The sequence below is a fragment of the Propithecus coquereli genome, unplaced genomic scaffold (genome assembly GCF_000956105.1).
Source record: "Propithecus coquereli isolate 6110/MARCELLA unplaced genomic scaffold, Pcoq_1.0 Scaffold8, whole genome shotgun sequence".
NCBI classification, from domain to species: Eukaryota; Metazoa; Chordata; class Mammalia; order Primates; family Indriidae; genus Propithecus; species Propithecus coquereli.
In genome coordinates this window covers 8174355-8184637 of record NW_012154173.1, presented here as the reverse complement: position 1 = coordinate 8184637, position 10283 = coordinate 8174355, and positions in this window count along the sequence as shown.

Genomic DNA, 10283 nt, shown 5'->3' with positions numbered 1-10283 from the left:
AAATAAAGGCAATTTTTTCAACATGTGGGACCAGTGCTTCATCTTGTTAAAAGATGGCCTGTGAGCTGAATTGTTACTAACAGATAAGCAATTAATTTAAAATAGAAATTGAATCTACCCTATGGGATTTACAGAAGTAATGGTTTTTCTTCCATGTTTCTTTCCAGATGTTCTTTATATAACTGCAGGCCATCTTAATTTTCAAATATTCCAAATGTATAATTAAAGTTACAGTTTCACCTCAATTTAAAGTATTCAATCTTGAATAAACTTGGATAGACTGCTGCTTTGGCAAACCAAGAAAAGTATCTTGAATTCTTCTGATTCCTCCTTCAGCCACTCTGTCTGCCATCTGGACGTCAGCCACTCTTCCCTTCTCAAAACATGCACACCTACTTCTTCCTTCCTGGCACTAGCTTGACCCTACTTTTCAGACCATAACTTCCTTTATATAATATTGTTGAGGGCAGAGAGCCTTTGTGCTTTATTCTCCCTTTTCCAATACCAAGAAATATGTCTCACCTTGGATTGGAGCCTATACGCTTCCTGTTGTTCATGTCTTTAGTCAAGTGAATATGCCTTTTTGCACCACTAGACCCTTCTAAACCCAAGAATCTTGCTCAGATGAACCATTCTTGCAATGATTTTTTTTTTCTTCTGCTTTGTTTTGTTTTGGGCTTTTCTTTTATCATGTGCCTTATTTCTTAAAATAGAGCATTGGCTTGGGATTGACTGGAACAGAAATTCATTTAAATTTTCAAATCAAGAAATCTTTTAGGAAAGTGGTACACTTCTTCAAAGTAGGAGCAATCTCTAATCCTAGGTCACTGTGGAGTAGCATGATACAATCTTTCATCTACCATCTTCCTGTCACTCATAAATTGAATCATATAGACACCATTTCTTGTATTTATTTGTTATTTTATTAAGAAATACCAATTAACGGCATTCACTCTAGCCCAGGCAAAAGAGTGCGACTCTGTCTGAAAAAAAAAAAAAAAAAAAAAAGAAATACCAATTAGCAGATTGCCAAGACGCACAAAAAAGTTCTCAAAAGTTTAGTCACTTATGAAGGTATTTAGCTGTAAGTTTTAGAAACTTTAAAGCAAAATGCTTGACACACATGTTCTCTATTAGTTTGCCGCTTCTTACCTAGTGTTCCCTACTTCCAATGCCATTTTTGCATTTTCAAAAGATTCTTTTCTTGTATCTGAAAAAGAAACGCATAGCAGGGGCGGGACAGGTGTGGTGGCAAGGAGGGAAGGTTGCGGTAAGCACAATAGCTTTGAGAGAAAGGTTTATCATCAAATTCTGTTCAGGTCACAGTCTCTGTGAACCTCCATAACATTTATTTCACAGGATTGTTATAAGGTTGACACAGTAAACACAAAAGTATTTATTTATCAGTCTTTCCCTGTTATAGTTTTGTGGGACAGACAACATTAAAATCGTAGGGGCTTATTAAATCATTTATTAGGTATTCATGGATCTGTTGGTGCAACAGACAATTCAAAATACCCTGATTTGACCATTATGCAGTGTATGAATGTATGAAACTATCACATATACCCCATAAATATGTACAATTATTATGTATCAATAAAGAAGGGGTATTTTACCTTTTAGGAAGAAACAAATCTTAAATAACAATTATCACTTTATAACTGCAATTTGTTTACTATTTTCTTGATCAGGTCAATGCAAGGAGAGAAAAAAAAGAGGAATAAATAATAAAAGAAACCAAGTAAAACATTTAAAAAAATCTTAGGAGCTTATAAAAACATTTATTGGGTATTCACGGATCTGTCAGGTTGGCTGTGGTCTTGGCTGGCCTCAGCTGGATTGGGATGGACTCCAGGGTTTAGGTTAATTCAGACAGACTCAAACTAAAGGAGCAACAGCTATCTGGGCATGCTTTTCTCATGGTAGAAGGCAGAAGCTCCAAGAGGGCAGGCAGGAATTGCTATGCCCCCAAAGGTCTTAGCTTGACACCAACACTGTCACTTCCACCCACATTCTACCAAGCAAAGCAAGTCACATGGTCAAGCCTAAAGTCCACGGCAAGTGAAAGAAGATTCCAAGGCAAAAAATTCAGTGTATTACCACGTAGAATATACTTGGCTTTCAATGAATGCTTTTTTTAAAAAATGAAAAGTCACATTCTTAAAAAGTCATATTTTTATACCTAAATTCTAGCAAGTACATATTAAATTTAATTTTGCTGATCGTGAGTTTAGATTGCTAAATATTTATTTTAAATAAAGTAGTGTATACTTTAAAGATCCTAATATCTGGATCACCAGTGTCATTAAACCTTCCACTCAAAGAACAGGGTCTTCTTAAATCTAAAATGCATGTTTGTACTGTTAATGGTGGCTCTCCTTGAGTGTTTTAGGGTATGTGTAGATTTTAGAGTACAGGTAGAATACTTCTATTTGAGGACAATTATGAAAATTTATTGGAAGAATTAGGATTTGAGATGAAACTTGAAAGGAAGGGGAAGAGAGATACATGCAGCAATTGAGAGAGATGTTATAATTTGGGGGAGAATTTGGGCAAATGACACAAAGACAGGAAATATTTAGGAGGCAGTGAGATGCCAAGAATGGGTACCCAAGTTCAGGGCACAGCATATTTTCTATTTGTTCATGTGCTCTATTTATTGTTCATAAAGTCATTATTTATTGTATCAAAGCCTTTGTTTTACAGCTATTCCATTTTTTTAGACCAAAAGCATTTCTAAAATCTGTGTTAATTCTGGGGTCTACTCTCAGGAGAACAGTTAAAGGTAACATTGCAGGTGAAAATTTCCACATTTTCTCTCATATTTCCTGTGTTTCCCCCCAAACCTAATTAAAATTAAATTTTCTTAATCTCTCCCCTGCTATCTAGTGAAATAACATGTTTAATATTCAAACACTACACACACAAGCACACATATACAAGTTTTTAATTATGGAAGGTATGTATTTTCTGGATGACTGGGAGTTTAATTATTTCACTTTTGTTAAATATGATTCTTTACAATTACCATTAAAAGTGGACTACAGGATTTTTGCCAACTATTTCTTCATGGGCTAGCTAACGACAATTGAGAAAGCTTTCATCTTCCTTATATTAGGATGAAAAGCCCGTCTCTGACATTAATTCTGTAGATGAAAGGGTGAATACTTTTCCTTTTACAATGCTCGCCTTTCAACGGCCTTTCCTGGTAAACCTTTCAAGGCAACCTCTAACCCAGGCACATTGTGAAGCACTTCTGCAGATCTAGGGAGACAAGAGATCATCAAAAGATGAAGCTGCAGCTAGATTTCTCATGGCACCCTGAATATACTTCAGAAATATTTCTTTAATTTAAAAAGTTTTTAGTATTACCTACTGTTCTAGATTTTGTGATTTCAAGAAATTAAAATATAGTGCTTCAACTGGATGGATAGTTTTGTATCAGTGAGTAGCTCTTTTCAGTTTTACATCTATAGCTCTTGCTGCGACTCACAACACCATAGATGCTAATACTATGAATACACCAGATCCTCATATAAGCAGTAAAGAGATTTATGGAAATGTAAGCCATCGATTGATAAAGCACATATGGTGCAACATCAATGAAGTAGAGCATCACTCTGAAATAGAACTCTTAGGAAATATATGACTCATCTCTCTTTACTTTAAGATACATTTTCCTATGGATATTTAGGAAGGCTATACTGAAAAGGATGAAGAATCTAGAAATGGATTGCATTCCCCCTTTTCGAGTTTACATGCATAAATTTTAATCTCAAGAATGGCTTACAGCAGTACTTCTTAATCTGCTTAAACACTGAAAAGCTACTAATGGTAGTCCATCTGGAGATACTGCAGAGAGGAGTTATGCCAAGTCTGGTTTTTACTTTTAAAATGATCTGAATTGCCTGTTTGCTCTATGGCACATGTATGACAGAAATGTTTGCTTTAATGCTTTCCCTCAAAAGAAAAATCTCCAGGTAAAAATCATCTCTAGTATGATATGCTTTGTTTATTTCGTAGATTGCAGTTCTCCTGCCCACGGTTTACACATCCTGGGACACGTGTGTACTCCTCTGAGAAATAAGGAATATTCCAAAAATCCAAATTCATTTATTCATTAAACATACATGGTAAGGAATACAAATACAGAACCTGATCTCTGTTCTCAAGGAGATTTTAGCATTGTTGGAGAAATACAACAAGTATATCAATAGTTATAATTTACAAAATAGAAAGTGATAAGATTTAGAGAAAAGTGAAATAACAGAGAACGACTAGTTAGATCAGTGAAAATTTTTGTGAGCAGGACTCTTAGAGTGTAGATACTCAGAAAAGAATAAATGGAAGCTACTTGAAGTAGTAAAAGTATCAAGAAAAGCACGGAAGCATGCACAGAAATTATTGAAATTTTTTTCAGATGCATAGAGAGCAGAGTTGGTAGAAGAGAACTTAAAAATGAATCATTACATTTAGTGACTGGAGATTAGCCAAAATTCAAATGGACAACAAAATAGGTCTTCTACAAATCTAAAAGTAAGCTTAAAATGATTACTTTTCTACAATCGAGAAATAAGGAGTTTCCAGATTATAACATTAACATGGGTCTTAGCAGTTATAGTTTTAAATAATCCAACTAAAGCATTATAATAATTCCAGATTTTAAAAAAATGGCATTTTCTATCTCTTAATTCTGAAATTCAAACTTTCTTCAGAACAGATTCACGAAGTGTTTTTTAGTGATAACTACAAGAAATACAGACATAATCATTGTAATCTTAAATTATTCCTCCTTCGCACTATAACACAAAAAATCCATTTTAGATGGATCAAAGACCTGATTGTAAGATGTAAAATAATAAAGCTACAAGATAACATAAGAGATTTTTCTTCATGACTTTCAGATAGGCAAATATTTCTCTAACAGATCCCACACAGTGCTAACCATAAAGAAAAAGATTGATAAATTGGACTTCCCTAAAATTAGGACATTCTGTTCACCAAGAGACATAATTAAGAGACTCAACAGGCAAAACAAGGAGAAGAATAGGAAATTTACAGTATACTTTATACCTAAAAAGTATATGTACACAACACTTGCAAAAAATTCCTACAAATCAGTAAAGAAAAAGGTACACAATCTAGTTTATCTACTTAAATTGTACATAACATAGTCTAGGAATCAGCAATTCTACTCTAGCTATATAGCCAATTAAAAAAAGTGTAAATCTGTCCACAAAAAGATGTGTATAAGAATGTTCTCAGGAGCATTATTTTTAATAGTCCTAAACTGAAAAAAATCCCTAATATTCTACAACAGAATGGATAAGCTGTGGTATGTTCATCAAAGAAAAAGAACAAATTACTGCTATATATGACAACATGAATGAATCTTATAGACATATTGAATAAAAGAAACCAGACAAAAAAGAAATCAAACAATGAAATCCTCTATGATTCCAGTTATGTACAGAGAAAAACAGGACAAACTAATTTTAGATAAGAAATTAGAATATTAGTTATCTTTGGAGAGGATGCATCAGGAAGGAGGCACAAGGAGTCTAGGGGGATGATTATGTTGTCTATCTGAAGCTGAGTGGTTTTCACATAAGTGTGTTCACTTTGGAAAATTTCACTGAGATGCATGCTTAAGATGTTTGCACTTTAATCCATGTATGTTACATTTCAGTAATAAAGTTTTAATAATCAATTACATACTTGTAGTTAGAATACAAAGGCTTTATAGGTTATTCATTAAAATTTTGTCATGTAATATAGATGTCCTAAAATTACTGAACAGAGAACATTTTGAAATACTAAATGAATATATATTATATATATATATATAATATATATTCATATCTCTTCAGATCATGAGGCAGAGACACATGGCTGCTTTGGATAAGAATGAAAACCGAGTTCTATGGGAAACATAATTGAATATTATTTCAGCTGTGAGAATAAATTCACTACACATTGCCAAAAATATTACAGACTGTATCATGTAACCAATTACTTCTATTTAAAAAACATAAATTGTACTTCATTGAAATATCAAATCTTTTCATTTTCATCAAAATATCAAAACTTCTGTGCTGCAAACTAAACCATGAGGAAAGTAAAAAGACAATCCATAGTAAGGAAGACAATAATTACAAATCATAAATTTAACAAGGGACTGGTATCTAGAATATACAGAGAACACTTACAACTGAATAATAAAAAGACAACCCAATGTCAAAGTGGGCAATGAATCTGAATAGACCTTTCTCCAAAGAAGATATGCAATGTCCAATAAGCACATGAAAAGATGCTCAACATCATTAGCCATTAGCGAAATGCAAATCAAAACCACAAAATACCACTTCACATCCAAAAGGATGGCTATAATAAAAAAAAAGAGAGAGAGACAACAATTGGCAAGGTTATGTAGAAAACGGAACCTTCATATATTGCTGGTGGGGATGTAAAATGATGCAGCCACTTTGGAAACCAGTTGGCCAAGTCTTCAAAATGTTAAACACAGTTATCATATCACACAACAATTCCACTTCTAGGCACTTACCCAAGAAAAATGAAAACATAAATACACGCGAAGACCTGTATGTGAAGTCTTCATAGCAGCATCATTCATAACAGCCCCAAATTGGAAACAATCTATAAAAGATGTCCATCAACTAATGAAGGGACAAATAAAATGTGGCATATCCATACTATGAATTATTACTTGTCAATAAAAAGAAATGAAGTACAGATACATGCTATAACACGGATGAAACTTGAAAACATTATGCTGAGTGAAAGAAGACAGTTAGGGAAGGACAAATACTGTATGATTCCATTATATGAAATGTCCAGAATAGGCAAAGCCATAGAGACAGAAAGCAGATTAGTACTACCCAAATAGTACCCAAGGACTGGCAGGCTGGAAGGGATGAGGGAAGGGCAATTACTGCTAATGGGTACATGAGTTTCCTTTAGGGGAAATGGAAATGTTCTAAAATTATATTGTGGGGATAGTTGCACAACCTTATGAATATATATTTAAAATTTGAACTGTATTCTTTAAATGGATGGATTTTATACTATGTGAATTATATCTCAATAAAGCTGTTTTAAAAAAGGGGAAGAAAAAATAGTTAATTTTTTTAAACTGTACAATATTTTGATTAAAGCCCCTTAAGTTTATAAAATATCAAATATAAAGCCTTTAATCCATTTCTTATAGTAATATTTGCCCCTTACTGAGTACTTTCTACTTACCTATTACTTTTTAAGTGCTTTCGTGTATTAACTCAATACACAAAGTGGCAATGTGAGATGGCTACTATTATTTCCCTCTAAAGAGGAAGGACCCAGGGCTCACAGAGGCCAAGTAGCATAATTAAGGTCTAACGACTAGTGACACTTCATGAATCTAACTTAGTCAGCTTAATTTAAATTCCATATTTTAAAACATTACACTATATTGATTCCACCTCCCAACACAACAGGAGTTCTATTCTTATTATACAATTCCCCAGTGGAGCATGGACTTACCAATAATGTGGTGATAGAACAGCTGTGGGGTCATGAAACTATACAGCAAATGAAATTTCTAGAGATGAATATATACCCACTTTTGTAAGTATATGGATAGAAAACCACAGAAGAATAGATTTAAAGATAACTCCTAAATATGCACACAAATAGAAAATAATAGCAGCATGGAAAAATAGGAGATTGACAGAAAAAGGTGTCTATTTTATATAAATGTATCTGTCAGAATCTTTTTGGCTGCAAGTAACTGAATATCCAAGTCACTGTGACTTAAACACTACATTTATCATCTCTTACAGCAAGGAAAATAGGTAGGTGAACTAGTGATTGGTCAATGGCATGGAGACGCTGGCACTGTTTATGTTTTTGCTTGGCCAGATTGATAGGTCTCTGCCCTCTGGCTTGGCCCTCTTCTTTGTACAATAAAAAATGCATCTTTAAATTTTACAGATTCGCCCGTTAACATCTAAAGAGACATTTTCTCTTTTGCAGCTCTTTTTATCCAGAAGAAAATCCTTGCCAACCCTTCTCACCCCACTTCCTTCGTTTCAGCAGCGAGGGTTGCATGACATGCCCATGCCAAATCAGTCACCGGTAGCAGAGATAGGTTGTGATCACTGGCTTTGACTAATCAACATTTACTTCTTTAGGATACCAGTTTGACAGCATGTAAGAGGATGGACATCCCCAGTAAATTGGAGGCTATGGGCTTGGAAGGAAGAAAGGGGTGGAAGGCTGGTTGTTGGTTAGGTGACCAACAGTGTCTGCCACAAGAAAGTAGTAATGCTAAAAACAACCATGCCTTTACAAGTAATAGCCTTAACCACAAACCAAAGTGCCATTTCTACATGAATTCTGTGTGGAGAAGACATTTTCTTATGTCTACACACAGATTTCTCAACAACAAACAAAAATGTCAACAGTATCATCTTTGAGTATTCAAGAATATTGTGTTTGATTTTCTCTTCAAAACGGCATTTCCAACATATATGCTGAATCAGGCACGGTAACATATATCATTGAAATGCTAATGTTTGACATGGTGAATGTTTAAACCATTCTTTTATAATAAAATATGACCGACAGTACCCAAATTGGAAGCCAATAGAAATACTGAGTCAAAAGATACAATTTTTTTTCCTTGCCTAGAGAAAAATTTGGAATTAAAATCTTTAAAACCAAATTTATTTTCCTTAATGTAAGCCATTAGGTGTTGGATTCATACATTGTGTAGAAAGGTTTATAACTGAAACATTCGAGAATTACCAATGCATTTAAGTTCATTTCCTTATCATTTTAACTTTCTGCTTCCCAATTTAAATTCTCTTTGAAAATGTTTGAAATGTTGAAAAGTAATTGTGTTACTTTTAATGGTTTTTTATTCCATACTCACTATACTTTTCAATACCACATTAAAATTGCAGCACAGAAACATGTTCTTCATCTGCTGTAACAAAGACAGTTCTTTTAACATGAACATTGGAGGTCTTCTATTAGTTTCTAGGAGGGAAACTCAGTTTTCCGAACCCTGTGCATAAGAATCATGAATAACTACTTGAAAAATACAAACTTAAGAATCTCTTTGTGTTTAAACTACTATAAAATTGCAAAACTGCACTTCTATGAAAGGCTTATGTGCACCAAAATTTTTCACCTCTGCACCCTTCTGATAGGTGATGTTTCCTTTTTCGTCTTTGTGAGAGGAAGAAAGGTCTCACATTCGTCTGAGGCTTAAATCCGAGTTTTTAGGTTTGATAAATACAGTGTAGTTGGATGGCAGAAAGAGGTAGCAGTTTGGGATGATCCGAGTTACTCTCAGAATGTTTTACTTTGATCATATGGTAGATACTCTAGATTTTAGAAATAAAAAATTGAGATTATGACTCATTACAGAAGGGAAGGAAAGGTAAATAGATTAAATAAATGCTTTTTCAATAAAAAACAGCCCCATACTCAGTAGGGTGAGCCTTTGTGAATTTAAAATTAGTAATTTTCCTACTTCAGATTACAATTTGAACAGGAGAATTGACTCTCTCAGGACAATTTCAGGGCCAGGGTTTGAATTCCTGTCAAAATAGCACTGACTAAGGGTACCCTTTATATCAACTCCGTAAATGTATACATCATTAGGAAAAAAAAATGCTGTGGTCACCTTGAGAAGACAATGCCTTATATTTTATGGGTGAAGAGAGGCTCTCGACTCTCTAGCAATCCTGAGATCGCCCCCAAATTCTGGGAACTCCATTCTCCATCTGGTCCTCATCAAGGTTTAACGAAGCCAAAAAGAACAACTTCTCCATTCTAGATGGTAGGTTCTGGAAACAGATGCGGATCCCTGGAGAAAATAAAAGGAAAAGGGTTTCTCTCTCCATCCCATCCCCCAACTGTCCGGTGTCTCCAAGACTGAAGGTGTTAACCGCACCCCCTACCCACGCCGTGCTCTCTGGGGCAGCTCCTTTCCTGTAAGGACTGTTAAGGATGTACTTTAGCCTCTCATCAGAAAAGAACCAGGAGGAGGATCTTTGAAAGCAGGGGAGCCATGAGAGGCGGAAGGAGTTGGGAGCCCTCCTTGCACACACTTCCCGCAGGGTCCAGACCTTCCGCGCTCCGGTCTCGGAAGCCCAAAGCACGCCCACATAGGCCTGGCGCCCGGTCGCTGCGCCGGCGGAGAAGCAGGGCGGGTTGCTGCTCGCGGCTCTGGCGGGCCTTGGGCCAGGGCTGGAGGGAGGGGAGGGGGAAGC